The sequence below is a fragment of the Hevea brasiliensis genome, chromosome 17 (genome assembly GCF_030052815.1).
Source record: "Hevea brasiliensis isolate MT/VB/25A 57/8 chromosome 17, ASM3005281v1, whole genome shotgun sequence".
In the NCBI taxonomy this organism is placed as follows: Eukaryota; Viridiplantae; Streptophyta; class Magnoliopsida; order Malpighiales; family Euphorbiaceae; genus Hevea; species Hevea brasiliensis.
In genome coordinates, this window is record NC_079509.1 from 28147540 (window position 1) to 28167980 (window position 20441).

A 20441-nucleotide genomic window follows, 5' to 3' on the forward strand; every position below is an offset into this window, starting at 1 on the left:
ATTAGGTCAATTTTTAGAGCCACTTAGCTTGGTTTTCTGGGATAGTTTCCTTCATCAAAGTTGTTGCATTTTGTGTCTAGTCTAACCTCCAATTGGCCTTACACCAATTTTAGTTACCTAGCTTGAGTTATAACCCTAAAAGTACACTAGACTCAATTCTAGTATTCCAGCACAATGGGGGCAGTATACCACTTTCAATTTCAAGGCCACAATTACTTCCAATTTAGGGTCAAACTTCACCAAATGGTCCTTAATTGACCATTAAAACCTCTTTTCATCAATACATGAACTGCAAATCCAAATTTTAGTGCCCAAACCCTAACTCCAACAATTTTAATTTATGCAACACACTTCATTCAACTTCTAATACACTTAGTATCCTTAATCATCATCACTAAACAAAGTAAAGTCAATCAAAATAATCAAGACCTTATGGTCACCAAGGCTACTGAAAATTTCAGTCTCCACATACTCCAAATTTTCTTTTAATTTCATAAAATTTATACTTAATTTAGCATGCTTCAACTAGTTAAGAAAGAAAGGAAGAAAGTTTAGTGCACTAACCTTTGTGTGCAGAATTTTCCCTTAACTAACTTCAATTTTTCCTTCACTTTCTTTGCTTTTCTTGATAGCCAAACACTTGCTTAAGATGTGGGTGTAATTTTTAGTGAAGGGACCTAAGGGTTTTGGGGTAAGAATAGAGAGAAATTCAAGCTAGAAGGAAAGAAGAAATGGAGGAGTTTCATGGCCATGGTGGTGCAACTAGTTAAGGAAGACAATGATCAGAATTGGTTCTCATTTTACTCATTTTTATCTCTTTCAATAAGGTTTTTTAAGTATGTGTCACAATATGATTGGGTGGGAGTGCTTTAACGACATCATGTGATGTCATAATTCTCAATTTCTTTCATTTTTCTTTTCTTTTCTTTTCTACTCATTTTCAATTAAATTTTTAGCAATATTTATTCATATTTTAGATCATAATAATTATTTACTTAACCGGACAAGTCGGCCAAAAATCATCTCTGAAGAAGAAATGATCAAAATGCCCTTCGTTTGGCTTATTGAGCCAAAATCGTCTGTACTGATCAAAAAATTTTTCTAAGCCTTTTCTTGGCATTCTAATGCCATAGAAACCTCAATGACTCTTCTATGGAGTCTCTAAAATTATTTCATGAATTTTCTCCTGGGTTTAGGGCTCCTAGCAGTGAGGACCGCAACTTCCCACTAGGTAACCCATCGCTAGGGCACCGACTCATTTAACTTGGTTGTATTTTATTTCTAAAATTTTTTCTAAATTTTTCTTATTAATATTTGAGTTAATTATGGCTCCTCACTTTAGTCTAAATATCTTTCTAGACATTCTAGCTGTCCGGACTGACACCGATCACTGGAACAGTAGAATGTACGGAATTGCTACAGTGAGGGTGTTACAAATACATAGTTTATAGTGATGCTTCTCACAATGGGTTAGGTTGTGTACTAATGCAAGATCGAAATGTCATTGCATATGCATCACGTCAGCTAAAACCACATAGGAGGAACTATCCGACACATGACTTGGAGCTAGCAGCTATTGTATTTTCTCTGAAGATCTGGAGACACTACTTATATGGTGAGAAGTGTTATATCTACACAGATCACAAGAGCTTGAAGTACTTGAGCACCCAGAAGGATTTGAATTTGAGACAGAGGAGATGGTTAGAACTAATTAAAGACTATGATTTTCTAATAGACTATCAGCTAGGAAAAGCTAATGTAGTGGCTGACGCCTTAAGTCGCAAGACTATGGCAAGTTTCAGAGTTTCTCCTTTATTCATGGTACATGAGTTGAAAGCACAGCATGCCAATTTGGAGGTTGGTGATGTGTAATACCCTGAACCTCCAAGTTATGAATAGTACCATTTTTGGTCTGTGGCTAGTACTATTCAAAGACACCTTGAGGACCAAAAATAAATAAAAAATTAATTGAGATAGACACAATAAAAATTCAAGTGACCCAAAAATATAAGGATTCACCGGGTATATTGTAAAAGAGGGATTATAACCCGATAAGGGGCATTTTGGTCAATTCACTTTAAGAGTTAATTTTTGACCAAAATGTCAATTTAATTAAATGAAAATAAAATATTGAATTATGAAGAAATATTGAGGGAAAAATTAGAGTAAAAGTGAAAAGAAAATAAAAGAGACAAAAATTTAGAATATAAATTCCATTTTTTGACCTAATTAAAATTTTAGTATCAATGAGCTTTGGACAACCCAATTAAATGAATTGAATAAATAAATAATGGGGATAAATATATAAAGGGAAAAACCCTCTTCTCTCCCCCATTTACTTACCACCCACTTTCTCTCCTTCTCTCTTTCTTTTTTTCTTCTTCTTCCTTCTTTCTCTATTGACACCCATTCTCAAAACTCAATTCCTTGCTTTTCCTCTATGGGTTTTGCATCTAATTGGTAGAGAACATCAAATGAAACATTGATTGAGAGATTAAAAGCAAGGGGAGACAAGAGATTTGGAAGAAATTAAAGATTTGGGAAGGTCACAATTGAGGTAAGTGTATTTTCATGTTATATTAGTTGTATAGGCTTTCAATTAAGTTAACTTATGATGAAATAATATGAGAAATTGAAAGGACACATGTATGGAAATCTAAACTAGGGTTTTGGTCAATTTAGCAAAAATTAGGGTTTTGATGTATTTAGTTAAATTAATGATAAATCTAAGTTAAATTGAAATAGTATGCATGATTGGGAGTAGTAAGATTTCATAGGATTGCATAAATTGAATTATGGAAGATTAGGGTTCATGGGAAAATTGGAGCTTTGGTGCTAGAGAGTGAAATTGGTGTGTATAGTGTTAAATTATAATCATTTGAGGTTTATTTAGTTTGAATTGACATTGGGTTGATGAATGGAAGTAATAAAATGGTAGGATTAGGGAAAATTGTAAACTTTGGTATTTGAAAATTGTGGGTTTTGTGCTAGGAAGTGCCATTGATGTGTTAATGCTAAGTTATAGTCATTTTGGGTGAATTAAATATGAATTGAGATTGGTTAGTAGAAGTAATTGAAGAAATGAAAAATTGAACTTAGGATAGAATTGTGCACACTGAATTCAGTGTGTTTAGAAGCCCATAACTTAAGCTACACTACTCTAATTGATGTGAAACCAATTGGAAACGAAACTTAAGATATAGGGCTAGAATTTTCGTGAAGATACCCTACCCCGAAAATGACCTTAAACTATCCGAAATGAGACTTGAACTTAGAGACAAAATTCTGGAACTTGCAGAATTTGACCATATGAATAGTAAATTTTGCATGGCCATAACTCTCTCTAGAAAACTCCGATTTATGCGATTCTTGAACCAATGGAAACCTAAGACATAGTAGAACATTTCATATGAATAACTTGAGGCCAAATTATGGACTTAACCTAATCAACTACTAAGTAAAGTTGAATCACTGAATCTATAGAAATCTGGAAATCTGCAGATTTACTATATGAACAGTAAATTTTGCATGGCCATAACTCTCTCTAGAAAACTCCGATTTAGGCAATTCTTGAACTGATGGAAACTTAAGAAATAGTAGAACATTTCATATGAAGAACATTAGACCAAATTATGGACTAAACTTGATCAAATTGCTAAACAAAGTTGGATCGATAAATCAACCAGAACAGAAACTGCAGGGTGAACAGTAATGTAAATAGTAACCGTGTTTTGGCCATAACTTGAGCTACATAGCTCTGAATTAGGTGATTCAAAAAGGAAAATAAAGTTAAGACCCAGTGAACAATTTTCATGAAGAAAACCTCATCAAATTATGATCGAAACTAGTTAAAAATTGGGTTCAAAGATTGGGGCACCAAGTTGTCCAAAACTAAAACTTTCTAAAATTTTGCCAAGCTAACTTGGGATGCATTAAACATGCATGTAATGAGTTTTTGGTAGCCATTGAGATTAGTATTGAGGTATTCTATTTGTGTATTTTCAATAGAAAAAGAAGTTGGAATGGACAAGGAATAGTGAGTAAAGAGAAAGGAGAGCATTGAAGGTTTGTGCACAACTAACCTTTTCTTCATTTTTAAACTTGTAAATTACTTGGAATGTGTTTATTTGAATGAGTTTGCTTTGAACAAGTTTATTTTGACTAAAATATGGTTTTTCTTTTGCATTTGAGAAATTTGGGTGTTGCCACCTTTATATGGATATTATGATGAATTTAAGTGTGTTTATTGGTTTATAAATGTGATTGTTGAGTGAGAAATTTTTGGAAATTGTTTTGAAACCACAGTTAGCATGATAGTCCCTTTCGAAACTCCCCAGTAGTAATGGCTACTTAGGGTTGATAATTGATATTGATTATGTCTCCCATTAATAACGGTTAGTGGGGTAAGACTACATGAGTACTCATTAGCTAGCTAGCCCTTCCCTCATTAATAACGGTTAGGTTGAGATTGCTTTGTTGTGATGTACAACACGGCACTGATAGTGAAATTTTGTGTCATTGCCTAAACTGTGTGTTGATGTTGGCAACACTAATGCTTTGTGAATTGAGATTTATGAAGTGTGATCTCTCTTTTGAAATGTTATTCCAATAAATGGATCTTATGGACTTAGAACTATTGTGAAGTTTTCATGCTTAAGAAAAATGTGATTTATTATACCTTGACAAATTGTGTTTTATCTGAAGTTTTAAAGTTATTAGTTGTGCACCACTGAGTGATATACTCAGCGATAGCTTATTTATGCTGTCGTAGGAAAGGAAAAGGAGAAAGCTGCTGAGTGAGAGATTTGAAAGCAATATTTTGGTATTGATTGTGGGTATTTATGTTAGGTATACCCTTGTGATTCCTTTGGATGTATTTTGTACCTATATGTATGGATGTATGGACATTGAGCAGTTTGTATTAAAAAGCACTGCATTACTAAAGTATTTAGAGTTTGTAACTATTTGTATTTTATTTTGAGACTTATGAAAATGTAACTTTTACAATATTTAGTCTATCATTATTTTCAATGAATGTTTAAATGAAATTTTAACTATTCTCATGCAGTTTTCCACAAAAGAATTGATAAGATAAAAAGCTATGATTTGTTTTAAAATCCTTTGTAGCATAACTAATGGGTTATCGGTAGGTGGAGTTTGGTAATTCATTAGGTATGCTACGAGAACATGTCATGCCTTACCAGGGATAAGGTGTGACATGTTTTAATGGTGAAGGAACGGAAGCGTGAAAAACACAAGATTATACCATTGAATTCAAAAATTTTCACCTAGGGTCACAAGCACCATGCAAGATTTATTTTTATCTATTTGATTTCAATGATAAACAACATATTAAAACTCTTTTAATATGTTTTTGGATCTGTATTTGCCATTTAAGATTTTAAAATTAATCAGATTAATTTTAGAACCCTACATTAAATCAAGAACGATTACACTAACCTCTTGATGTCTTTGCAGCGTCTGCGCCTTTGAGATTAGTCTTGAGGACACCAGATGTTGTCCCTCTAGCTTGTCCACACCAAGAACACCTATGGCAGCCCTTGAATAGCTTCTAAAGCTTTTTCTATTAATTAGAAAATCAAGTTCTGCCTTTTAAGAGATTAAAGATGTAAACAGGACACTAGAAACAATTTCTAGTGTTCTTAATTCAAGAGATTGATGGCTAATCTCTTTGAATTGATGAGAGATGAAGAGAAATAGCTGGAGAGGCTCAAAGTGGCGTGACATATGAGAGGAGAGGCTGCTGGTTGTGTTTTCTTTTCATAACCCCACTTAAATAGCTAGGTTAACACATTAAACCCTAGCCACATGTCACCTTTGATTAGCTCAGTTTAAGTGACCCAATCAAATTGTGCTAAGTGTCAAACCTATATTTAATCTTGATTTTAATCATCTTACATGATTAAAAAAACATTTGGCAAGCTTATGTGTTATGCCATGTGTCACCATCTCATGGTGCCACGTGTCACACTGCAAAATGATCAAAATGCCCCTGTGTCTTAATTTTGAGTTCTTAACCCAAAATAATTATTTTCTTCTTCTAATTAATTTATATCAAATATAAATTAATTAATTAATCTCTATTAATTAATTTCTCATTAATTAAATTCATATTTAAACACTTTAAATATAAATTTAACTTATATTATACATCCAATAATCTAGATTTGGTTTCAAGTCATGCTAGGGACTTTGCAATTTTATTGCAAACCAAATCTATTTAATTAATCAATTAAACTCTTTAATTAATTAATTAAATCATATTTAAATAGGTGATAACTTGTGTATGTGTGTGACTTACTAGGCTCATCACTAATTGGCAATGAGACATGATATCAACTCTTAATATCATCAGAACTCTTTCTTACCATAAATGATTTCTCTAAATCATTTTATGAACCTCATAGACCATGGTTAACACCTAGCATAGCATGCCATGGCCACCCAATTAGTAATAAGATTTACCTTAAATGAACCTATAATCATATGTTAACATGCACTAGAATCTCTCTCTGTTACAAAATCCCAACTCGAGTCATGGTTTATGTCAAACGCCATTTGCTATGAATATTATGTTCTCTTTTAATTCCAGTTCTTGATTAAAAGATTTTTCTCATCGAAACTCTTTTACGAATAAATCTATCTGTCTGGCCAGAACTTGAAACATCAAGAACAATTAAATGAACATAGGATTTTATCTCTATTTACTTAGAGAACAGATTCCATCTTGATCAACACCTACCTCCATATATAACTAGTAGGAGCCAACACATGCCCATATACCCATACATAGTACAAGTATGAAAGCGATTATCAAACTCAAACTACCTATATACAAGATAAGCATGCTATCTCAGGTCTAAAGATTATATGCACTGATATGATTTATGATAAAACATTGACAAGAGTAAACTCCATGTGCTTGTCATAAGTGTCACTGGTTCGGCCTACTTATCATTTATAAGTGCCTATCATGTTTGTTATATGGCATGAGACTCACCATTTCATCTTATTTATATCTCATATAAATAACTTGGGAACAAACATGAATACAATCTTTATGGATAAGTCATGTCCTTATTATGAAGTATCCTCGATTGTGAACCTATTTATGATACTTTGTGCTAGAAATATTGTCACTCATATTCTTAACAACTTAAGAATAATATTTCTAACAAAATATCAATGGACCTTTTCTATTACACATAAATATATTATGTAAACGGAAAAGTGGAAATGCCTTTTATTATTAAAAATATGTACAAGATACATACTAAATGATATGCTCTAGGGCATACTACTAACAATCTCCCACTAGCACTAGAGCCATTCATTACAATACCTTAGACCCATCTTCTCAAGATGTCAGTCTAACTGAGCTTGTGACAAAGGCTTAGTGCATGGATCAGCTGAATTTTTTCAGCTGATGTTATTTTTCTGCATGGCTATATCGCCTTGCCCAACTATATCTCTGATAATGTGGTAGTGCCTTTCTATGTGTTTGGATTTTGGGTGAGACCTAGTTCCTTAGCTCAGAGTATTTGCTCCATTGTTGTCACAAAGGTAATGGAACTGACTCAATGGAAGGAACTCTGTAAGTTCTCACGAACTTCTTCATCCAAATGACTTCTTTTGCGGCATCGATGCGACAATATACTCGACCTCGATGAGTGGAATCTGCAATCGTGCTCTGTTTGGAACTCTTCCAACCGATCGCACCTCCATTACAAATGAACACATATCGAGATAGACTTTCTATCATCGATATCGATTGGAAATCGTAATCGTATAACCATCCAATTGCAAGTCTCCACCTCCATAAATCAAGAAAAAATCCTTAGTTCTTCTCAAGTAAATAAGGATATTCTTGTGACTATCGATGTTCCAAACACTGGATTGGATTGATACCGCTAGTCAAACTAACGAGATATGCGATATCCGTCCTATTACACAACAATGCATACATTAAACTTCCAATATCCTCAGCAAAAGGAATACTGTCCATCTTATCTCTTTCTTCAGGTGTCTTTGGAGACATCTCTTTAGAAAGGTGGATACCATGTCTCACTGGTAACAATCCTCTCTTGGAATCAAGCATGTTAAACCTCTTTAACACCTTTTCCAAGTATAGACTTTGGGATAAACCAATTATTCTTTTCGCTCTATCTCTATAGATGCGAATCCCAAGAATATAGGTTGCCTCCCCTAAGTCTTTCATGGAGAATGTATTTGACAACCATACCTTTATAGTCGTCAACATACCTGTATCATTACCCATCAACAGTATGTCATCCACATATAAGACAAGGAAAGTGATAGCACTGTCACTAACCTTCTTATATACACATGGCTCATCCTCATTTTTGATAAAACCAAAAGATTTAATGGCTTCATCAAAACGGATGTTCCAACTCCTCGAAGCTTGTTTCAACCCATAAATGGATCGCTTTAGCTTGCATACCTTGGAACCATCTTGGGATTCAAATCCCTTAGGTTGTTCCATGAAAATGTTTTCTTCAATGTATCCATTAAGAAAAGCTGTTTTGACATCCATCTGCCAAATCTCATAATCATAGTATGCAGCTATTGCTAATAAAATCCTAATTGATTTAAGCATGGCAACAGGCGAGAAAGTCTCCTCATAGTCTATTCCTTGCCTTTGGCGAAACCCTTTCGCTAATAGCCTTGCCTTATAGGTCTCTACCTTTCCATCAGAACCAATTTTCTTCTTGAAAACCCATTTGTTCCCTATAGGTACAATACCTTCAGGTGGGTCAACAAGATCCCAAACTTGATTCTTATACATGGAATCAATCTCGGATTTCATAGCATTAATCCATTTTGAAGAGTCTATATCTGATATAGCTTCTTCATAGGTAAGTGGATCATCTCCATGATCTACTTCTTCATGAGTAGACAACTCTTGTTCTTCTTCATGAAGAAAACCATATCTCACCGTGGGTGAGATACCAGTTGTTCTACGAGGAACAAAGTGTAGATGTTTCATCAATGGGTATAGGTTGACTAGATGGATCTATATCCATCGATGCATTGGTTGGTCAGAATTCTCCAATTCTAACTCTATTTGCCTTCCTTTGCCTCCTTCTTGGACAAATTGTTGTTCAAGAAATGTGGCATCTCTACTTATCACAACCTTTTGTGAAGTAGGCAAATAAAAATAATATCCAAAACTATCTTTTGGATATCCAACAAATCGACCTTTTTCTGATCTGGTCTCCAATTTATCAGTGTTCAGCTTTTTGATATAAGCTGGACAACCCCAAATCTTAACATGCTTAAGACTTGGTTTTCTTCCATGCCATATCTCATAAGGTGTGGAAGAAACTGATTTTGATGGAATCCTATTCAGAATATATAAAGCTGATTCTAATGCAAATCCCCAAAAGGAGATTGGCATATCAGTATAGCTCATCATACTACGTACCATATCTAATAGGGTACGATTTCTCCTTTCAGATACACCATTCAGCTGTGGCGTTCCTAGAGGAGTCAGCTGAGAAACAATGCCATGCTCTCTAAAGTATTCATCAAATTCAGTACTCAAATATTCACCTCCACGATCTGATCGAAGAGCTTTAATATTCTTTCCTGTTTGATTTTCTACTTCAGATTTAAATTCTTTGAACTTTTCAAAGGATTCATGTTTGTATTTCATCAAATACAAATACCCAAACCTTGATTTATCATCAGTAAAGGTAATAAAATAATGAAAGCCCCCTCTAGCCATTTCTTTAAACGGACCACATACATCACTATGTATTAGTTCCAAAATATTTTCAGCTCTTAACCCTTCTCCAACAAAGGGTGATCTAGTCATTTTGCCTTGAAGGCAAGATTCACAAGTTGGAGTAGGCTCAGAGCCCAATGAGGATAGAATCCCCATTTTCTCCAATTTTGCAATCCTATCTTCTGCAACATGACATAACCTTAAGTGCCAAATATATTTTGAACTTGAGTTGGTTTTCACCATGGCATTGCATTCATTTAGATTGCTATACTCTGGCCAGTGGAAACACTTTCTTACTGGCAATGGAAACACTTTCCTGTTAGCAATGGAAACACTTTCCTGTTGGCAGTGGAAACACTTTCCTTTGCCTTTGTCAGCTTTGGTCTTCCCTTTCTGTTTAGCTATTTTCTTGGAAGGACCAGGAATCTGAGGTTTCTTTTTCTTATTGCCCTTCTTCTTATTGGACTTTCCAGCAGAAGAAGATGCAACCAAAGCTACCTCTTTTCCTTTATTGCCCAGCATATTCTTTTGGGCAATAACTAGCATGTTGAGTAAACCAGCTAAGGTGCATTCCTATTTAGTCATATGGAAATTTGTCACAAAATTCCCAAAAGACTCAGGAAGGGACTGAAGGATCAAATCCGTTTGTAGTTGGAAATCCATGTTGAAGTCAAGATGTTCCAACTGCTCAATCAGTCGAATCATCTTGTGGACATGATCCCCAACATTCTGTCCCTCAGACATCCTCATACGGAATAACTGTCTAGATATCTCATACCTAGCATTCCTGCTGTGCTCACCATACAACTCTTGTAGGTGAAGGAGGATCTCACTAGCACTCTGCATGTTCTCATGTTGCTTCTGTAACTCATTACTCATGGAAGCAAGCATGTAACACTTAGCTCTCATATCATGCTCCTTCCACTTGTCCAAAGTATCATGTTCCTCTTGTGTGGCCTCTGGAGGTAAGGGACCAGGAACATTTGAATATAGAACATATCCTATATGTTCAAGGTTCAGGACAAGTTTCAAATTTCTTAGCCAATCAGATGATTAGGTCTGTCAACTGTTGTGATCAAGTATGCTTGCAAGGATATTGGATGGTGGTGGTTGTTACGTGCTCATTTTATCGTAAAATTAAGCTGAGAAAATAACGATTAATTAGTAAATGTATCATGTAATTAACCAAAATGATTATGGTCTTTTAATCAAATTGGTCCTCCCACTAACTTAGCGAATCCTACACTTCCAAAGTAGAAAACGGAAATCCTAGTTGGATGGATTTCTAGTGGGTGATTGAATTCTTATAATTCTATTGATCATCCTCAGGTCCATCCATTATTGGAATTACAATAAACTATCAGGGAGCAACTCCTTGCCCATCACATCTCATGTGAGGTTCAATCCTTTACTAGCCCCTAATGCTCAAAATCTCAGGTACATCCAATATTGACTTATCTTGCATTAGTTAAGTTGATCCCATTGAGCCAGTAATTATGCAAATAATTTTAATGTCCTCAGGTACATCCAATATTGGCCACCAAACCATTTACAAATTTACAACATCTCATGCTTAACAATTATTCTTAAGAAAATCTCTTAAATTAATTGCATCTCATGCAACTATTTAAAATTTCTTAAAATAATTGCCCCAATGGAGGGCTTATGTTATAATTACTTTAATTATAGCATTTCCAACTTAATCATTTGTTTGGAAGATTTTATAGCCATCCTAATTACTATTAAGGTCTCACTTTGCACATTATCCATTTAGCATGCATATATCATATAATTGCATACATTCCCATACATCTCATGCATTCATGGATAAGAAGTCAATATGGTATGATCATGGAGTTTCTAAGGGATTCAATTGAGCCACCAAGAATTGAATCTGGGCATTCCTAGGTGCATTTCATTCATTCATTTTACAAGAGTTGCTGAAGGAGTACATAATCAACACTTGATATTGAATTCCTCCCACTGGTCCCACCAATGCTCTTGACCTCCTTGAACTTCTTGCAATCCAATATTACATATTAATCCTTGGCATACCAAGGCGAATTTACAAGAACTTAAATAAATGAAATTACAACCCAAAAATATTACAAACTTAATAATACATGCCCAAAATAAATTAAAATAAATTAATTAATTTACAATCCCAAAGAAACATAAAAGAAATAAATCCAATCACATTGGTCTTTTATAGTCCATGATCATCCATCATGCATATCACTATTTAACAATTAAATAAAACATACATACTTAAATTAAATTGAATATCTCATATTCAACTTAAAAATCCAGATTTGAATATGATTCAAATAAATTTAAAAATTCAGATTTGAATCTCATTCAAACAAAATTTAAAAATTCAGATTTGAATCACATTCAAACATCTTCAAAAATTCAGATTTGAATCACATTCAAACATTTTTTAAAAAATCAGATTTGAATCACATTCAAATATTTCTTAAAAATCAGATCTGAATTTTATTGAATCAATTTTAAAAAATCAGATTTAAATATGATTCAAACAACTTTAAAAATTCAGATTTGAATCACATTCAAACAACTTTTAAAATTCAGATTTGAATCACATTCAAACAATTTTTAAAATTCTGATTTGAATCATAATTTAATTGTGTAATTAAAAAAAACTAATTAAACACTTTAATTAGTCAAAGAATAGGCCTTAGATCATACAACAATTGCAGAATTAAAAGCCAAACCTTGAACCACCCAAGGAACCATTGTTGCCGCCACCAATGGTGGCTTCACCATGTGTGACGCCACATCTCATGATCCAACCAGCAATGAATCTCTTGATCTCATGATCAAACATACAATTAAATTATATAATCAACAATCTAAATGGCAAATATAGTGGCTCTGATACCAATTGAAGGAAGGCGTGAAAAACACAAGATTATACCATTGAATTCAAAAATTTTCACCTAGGGTCACAAGCACCATGCAAGATTTATTTTTATCTATTTGATTTCAATGATAAACAACATATTAAAACTCTTTTAATATGTTTTTGGATCTGTATTTGCCATTTAAGATTTTAAAATTAATCAGATTAATTTTAGAACCCTACATTAAATCAACAACGATTACACTAACCTCTTGATGTGCTGCAGCGTGTCTGCGCCTTTGAGATTCGTCTTCAGGACACCAGATGTTGTCCCTCTAGCTTGTCCACACCAAGAACACCTATGGCAGCCCTTGAATAGCTTCTAAAGCTTTTTCTATTAATTAGAAAATCAAGTTCTGCCTTTTAAGAGATTAAAGATGTAAACAGGACACTAGAAACAATTTCTAGTGTTCTTAATTCAAGAGATTGATGGCTAATCTCTTTGAATTGATGAGAGATGAAGAGAAATAGCTGGAGAGGCTCAAAGTGGCGTGACATATGAGAGGAGAGGCTGCTGGTTGTGTTTTCTTTTCATAACCCCACTTAAATAGCTAGGTTAACACATTAAACCCTAGCCACATGTCACCTTTTGATTAGCTCTAGGTTTAAGTGACCCAATCACATTGTGCCAAGTGTCAAACCTATATTTAATCTTGATTTTAATCATCTTACATGATTAAAAAAACATTTGGCAAGCTTATGTGTTATGCCATGTGTCACCATCTCATGGTGCCACGTGTCACACTGCAAAATGATCAAAATGCCTCGTGTCTTAATTTTGAGTTCTTAACCCAAAATAATTATTTTCTTCTTCTAATTAATTTATATCAAATATAAATTAATTAATTAATATCTATTAATTAATTTCTCATTAATTAAATTCATATTTAAACACTTTAAATATAAATTTAACTTATATTATACATCCAATAATCTAGATTTGGTTTCAAGTCATGCTAGGGACTTTGCAATTTTATTGCAAACCAAATCTATTTAATTAATCAATTAAACTCTTTAATTAATTAATTAAATCATATTTAAATAGGTGATAACTTGTGTATGTGTGTGACTTACTAGGCTCATCACTAATTGGCAATGAGACATGAGATCAACGCTTAATATCATCGTAACTCTTTCTTACCATAAATGATTTCTCTAAATCATTTTATGAACCTCATAGACCATGGTTAACACCTAGCATAGCATGCCATGGCCACCCAATTAGTAATAAGATTTACCTTAAATGAACCTATAATCATATGTTACCATGCACTAGAATCTCTCTCATACAAAATCCCAACTCAAGCCGAGTCATGGTTTATGTCAAACGCCATTTGCTATGAATATTATGTTCTCTTTAATTCCAGTTCTTGATTAAAAGATTTTTCTCATCGTAAACTCTTTCTCAATAAATCTATCTGTCTGCCAGAACTTGAAACATCAAGAACAATTAAATGAACATAGGATTTTATCTCTATTTACTTAGAGGAACAGATTCCATCTTGATCAACACCTACCTCCATATATAACTAGTAGGAGCCAACACATGCCCATATACCCATACATAGTACAAGTATGAAAGCAGTATCAAACTCAAACTACCTATATACAAGATAATCGTATATCTCGTGTCTAAAGATTATATGCATCGATATGATTTATGACAAAACATTGACAAGAGTAAACTCCATGTGCTTGTCATAAGTGTCACTGGTTCGGCCTACTTATCATTTATAAGTGCCTATCATGTTTGTTATATGGCATGAGACTCACCATTCCATCTTATTTATATCTCATATAAATAACTTGGGAACAAACATGAATACAATCTTTATGGATAAGTCATGTCCTTATTATGAAGTATCCTCGATTGTGAACCTATTTATGATACTTTGTGCTAGAAATATTGTCACTCATATTCTTAACAACTTAAGAATAATATTTCTAACAAAATATCAATGGACCTTTTCTATTACACATAAATATATTATGTAAACGGAAAAGTGGAAATGCCTTTTATTATTAAAAATATGTACAAGATACATACTAAATGATATGCTCTAGGGCATACTACTAACAAATGGTATCAGAGATTTGGTTTTTATACAAGTTTTGAAATTGCATGTTTAAAAAATTTTGATAAGTACAACTGTTTAACTGTCATTAATTGATACATATAGTGCATTACATCATAAATATGGACTAATGGAGGGAAATCACCTTGTATTAGTTGTCCAAGGCGTAGAATTCTTTGTAATTCAGTATGGAAGAGGGGGATCACATAGTAGAGCAATCAGTAGCAGCTGAGGTACAGGGGGAAGCCCCAGCTCCTTAGAATGCCAGTGGATCGGCTGCACCCGTCCCACCCATGCAGTTTCCTGCTCAGTTCGCTCAGCAGATGGCTGTACTATTTTAGCAAATGGCTGGTAATATACCAATCCAAGCTCCAGTGCAAGAACCTCTAGTGCAACCACCACCTCCAGCCAGACAGTATGAAAAGTTAATGAAGTATGGGACAATAGAGTTCAAGGGTACAATAGACCCATTGGAAGCTGAGCAGTGGTTAGAACGGATGGAGAGAGTATTCAAGAAACTGCACTGCACCAATGATTTGAAGTTTGAATACTCAGTCTCTTTACTACATGGAGATGCATATGAGTGGTGGAAGACCATTCCTCAAAGTTTGGTTGAGCCCCTTGTGTTGACATGGGATGACTTTCTCAAAGAATTTAGACAGAAGTATGTTCCTGACACATATATAGATATGAAGCTATAAGAGTTTCTTAGTTTGAAGCAAGGGAACAAGACTGTAGTCGAGTATGAGAGAGACTTTTCCCACCTCAGCCACTATACTGGAAGCCTACTCACTACCAGTAGAGACAGATGCAAATGGTTTGAGGCCGGGTTGAGGCCTAGTTTGAGATTGCAAGTGATTGGGTTTCGACATGACAATTTCTCTGGGTTGATATCACAGGCCCTTGAATTGGAAAGGATAGAACTGGAAGGGGCATCTTAGAAAGTAACCACTGAAAAAGAGAAGAGCAGTAAGCCTACGGGTCAGAGCCCAAGTAACAATTCGGGTAAGAGGAAGAGTTTTGGGGGACCAAGTAATAGAGGATCTAACAGGGGAAGATTCTAAGGGCAGAGGCCATCTAGATCCAGATAGCAGACATCTAGGGGTTCCTTTCCTGCTCGTACCTATGAAACCTAAGGTAGGAATCATGGAGGAGTATGTTATAAGGCCATAGGATCCTGTTACAACTATGGTGGAAGTGGGCATTTTGCTAGAGATTGCACTAGTGCTCGCAGGTCTGGGCCGCCAACCTCCATTGAGGGATCTGTTCAAGGTTCTGCTTCCAGAGGACAACAGATAACTAGTAGAGGCCGAGGCAGGGGTAGAGAAACACTTCTGGCAGCCAGGGTGTAGCGAGCCAACCAGAGCAGAGTGGTGCATCAGCCAGGGTGTACACCATGGCCCAGAGGGAGGAAGCTGAGACATCAAATGTTGTGGCTGGTACTTTCTCCATCTTTGGTAGAGATGTATACGTGTTGTTTGACCCTGGTTCTACACATTCTTATGCTAGTGCTAGTATTGCATGTTCTGTTGCCATTCCTTGCTTGAAAATGGATTATGATGTGCTAGTGACTAGTCCTTTAGGACAAGAGGTTAGGGTGAACAAATTGTATAAGGATTGTCATTTGGTGATCCAAGGACATACATTCCTGTCAGACTTAATTGACATGCCCTTCTAAGATTATGATATCATCTTGGGCATGGATTGGTTAGTCAGACATCATGTTTTGATCGACTGTAGACTGAAGATAATCACTTTTGGTCTTCCCAAGTATGCAGACGTAGTGATACACAGGGAAAGGCAATTATTGCCATCCAACATCATTTCAGCTGCACTTGCTAGAAAGATGATTAGAAAGGGATGTGAAGCTTATCTAGCTCATGTGATAGACACCCAGGTGGGGAGTCTAGATCTTAAAAATATTCCTACGGTATGGGATTTTCCGGATGTCTTTCCGAAAGAATTGCCTGGATTGCCTCCGGAAAGAGAGGTGCAGTATGAAATTGAGATTATGCCTGGTGTGGAGCCAATCTCCATCACTCCTTATAGGATGGCACCTGCTGAGTTGAAAGAGTTGAAGGTGCAATTGCAGGAATTGTTAGATAAGGGTTTCATCCGCCCTAGCGTGTCACCTTGGAGAGCACCAGTATTATTTGTGAAGAAGAAGGATGGTACTCTCCGCCTATGAATAGACTACAGACAGTTGAATAAGGTGACCATAAAGAATAGACATCCTCTGCCATGGATCGATGATTTGTTTAATCAGTTTAAGGATGCAACCGTATTCTCCAAAATTGACTTGAGATTGGGCTACTACCAGTTGAGGGTGCAGGAGCAAAGTATTTCTAAAACTGCCTTTAGGACTCGGTATGGCCACTATGAGTTCTTGGTAATGCCATTCGGGTTGACTAATGCTCCAACTGCTTTTATGGGCTTGATGAACACTATCTTCAGGCCATATTTGGACCAGTTTGTTGTGGCGTTCATTTATGATATTTTGGTGTACTCAAAGAATGCAGAGGAACATGACAAGAACATGAGGATAGTATTGCAGACTTTAAGGGAGAAGCAGTTGTATGCCAAACTATCGAAATGTGAGTTTTGGCTAAAGGAGATTATATTTTTGGGGCATATTGTATCTACAGAGGGTATCCAGGTGGATCCTAGCAAAGTCGAAGCCATTCTTAATTGGAAGCCACCTAGAAATGTCACGAAAGTTCAGAGTTTCCTTGGTTTAACCGGGTATTACCGAAGGTTTGTGAAGGGATTCTCCATGCTAGCATCTCCACTGACCAAGCTACTTAGGAAGGATGTAAAATTTCAGTGGACTGATCGGTGCCAGGAAAGTTTTGATGAGTTAAAGAGGCGTTTAACTGAAGCTCCAGTCTTAACCTTGCCCACTTTGGGTAAGGAGTATACCATATATAGTGATGCTTCTCATAATGGATTAGGCTGTGTGTTGATGTAAGATAGGAATGATATTGCCTATGCTTCACGCTAGCTTAAACCGCATGAGAGGAATTATCCGAAGCATGACTTGGAGCTAGTAGCCATTGTCTTTGGCTTGAAGATCTAGAGACATTACTTGTATGGGGAGAGTGAAGGAACGGAAGCGTGAAAAACACAAGATTATACCATTGAATTCAAAAATTTTCACCTAGGGTCACATGCACCATGCAAGATTTATTTTTATCTATTTGATTTCAATGATAAACAACATATTAAAACTCTTTTAATATGTTTTTGGATCTGTATTTGCCATTTAAGATTTTCAAATTAATCAGATTAATTTTAGAACCCTAGATTAAATCAAGAACGATTACACTAACCTCTTGATGTGCTGCAGCGTGTCTGCGCCTTTGAGATTCGTCTTCAGGACACCAGATGTTGTCCCTCTAGCTTGTCCACACCAAGAACACCTATGGCAGCCCTTGAACAGCTTCTAAAGCCTTTTCTATTAATTAGAAATTCAAGTTCTGCCTTTTAAGAGATTAGAGATGTAAACAGGACACTAGAAACAATTTCTAGTGTTCTTAATTCAAGAGATTGATGGCTAATCTCTTTGAATTGATGAGAGATGAAGAAGAATGGCTGGAGAGGCTCAAAGTGGCGTGACAATTGAGAGGAGAGGCTGCTGGTTATGTTTTCCATTTATAACCACACTTAAATAGCTAGGTTAACACATTAAACCCTAGCCACATGTCACCTTTTGATTAGCTCTAGGTTTAAGTGACCCAATCACATTGTGCCAAGTGTCAAACCTATATTTAATCTTGATTTTAATCATCTTACATGATTAAAAAAATATTTGGCAAGCTTATGTGTTATGCCATGTGTCACCATCTCATGGTGCCACGTGTCACACTGTGAAATGACCAAAATGCCCCTGTGTCTTAATTTTGAGTTCTTAACCCAAAATAATTATTTTCTTCTTCTAATTAATTTATATCAAATATAAATTAATTAATTAATCTCTATTAATTAATTTCTCATCAATTAAATTCATATTTAAACACTTTAAATATAAATTTAATTTATACTACACATCCAATAATCTAGATTTAGTTTCAAGTCATGCTAGGGACTTTGCAATTTTATTGCAAACCAAATCTATTTAATTAATCAATTAAACTCTTTAATTAATTAATTAAATCATATTTAAATAGGTGATAACTTGTGTATGTGTGTGACTTACTAGGCTCATCACTAATTGGCAATGAGACATGATATCAACTCTTAATATCATCAGAACTCTTTCTTACCATAAATGATTTCTCTAAATCATTTTATGAACCTCATAGACCATGGTTAACACCTAGCATAGCATGCCATGGCCACCCAATTAGTAATAAGGTTTACCTTAAATGAACCTATAATCATATGTTACCATGCACTAGAATCTCTCTGATACAAAATCCCAACTCAAGCTGGAGTCATGGTTTATGTCAAACTCCATTTGCTATGAATATTATGTTCTCTTTTAATTCCAGTTCTTGATTAAAAGATTTTCTCATCGAAACTCTTTTACGAATAAATCTATCTGTCCTGGCCAGTAACTTGAAACATCAAGAACAATTAAATGAACATAGGATTTTATCTCTATTTACTTAGAGGAACAGATTCCATCTTGATCAACACCTACCTCCATATATAACTAGTAGGAGCCAACAGATGCCCATATACCCATACACAGTACAAGTATGAAAGCGAGATCAAACTCAAACTACCTATATACAAGATAAATGTGCTATCTCAGGTCTAAAGATTATATGCACTGATATGATTTATGACAAAACATTGACAAGAGTAAACTCCATGTGTTTGTCATAAGTGTCACTGGTTCGGCCTACTTATCATTTATAAGTGCCTATCATGTTTGTTATATGGCATGAGACTCACCATTCCATCTTATTTATATCTCATATAAATAACTTGGGAACAAACATGAATACAATCTTTCTGGATAAGTCATGTCCTTATTATGAAGTATCCTCGATTGTGAACCTATTTATGATACTTTGTGCTAGAAATATTGTCACTCATATTCTTAACAACTTAAGAATAATATTTCTAACAAAATATCAATGGACCTTTTTTATTACACATAAATATATTATGTAAACGGAAAAGTGGAAATGCCTTTTATTATTAAAATATGTACAAGATACATACTAAATGATATGCTCTAGGGCATACTACTAACAATCTCCCACTAGCACTAGAGCCATTCATTACAATATCTTAGACCCATCTTCTCAAGATGTCAGTCTAACTGAACTTGTGACAAAAGCTTAGTGAATGGATCAGCTGAATTTTTCAGCTGATGTTATTTTTCTACATGGCTATATCGCCTTGCCCAACTATATCTCTGATAATGTGGTAGTGCCTTTCTATGTGTTTGGATTTTGGGTGAGACCTTAGTTCCTTAGCCTGTATGACTGCTCCATTATTGTCACAGTGTAATGGAACTGCTGACTCAATGGAAGGAACTACTGTAAGTTCTGTCACGAACTTCTTTATCCAAACAGCTTCTTTTGCGACATCGATGCGAGAATATACTTAGCCTCTGTAGTGGAATCTGCAATCGTGCTCTGTTGGAACTCTTCCAACCGATCGCACCTCCATTACAAATGAACACATATCCAGAGGTAGACTTTCTATCATCGATATCGAT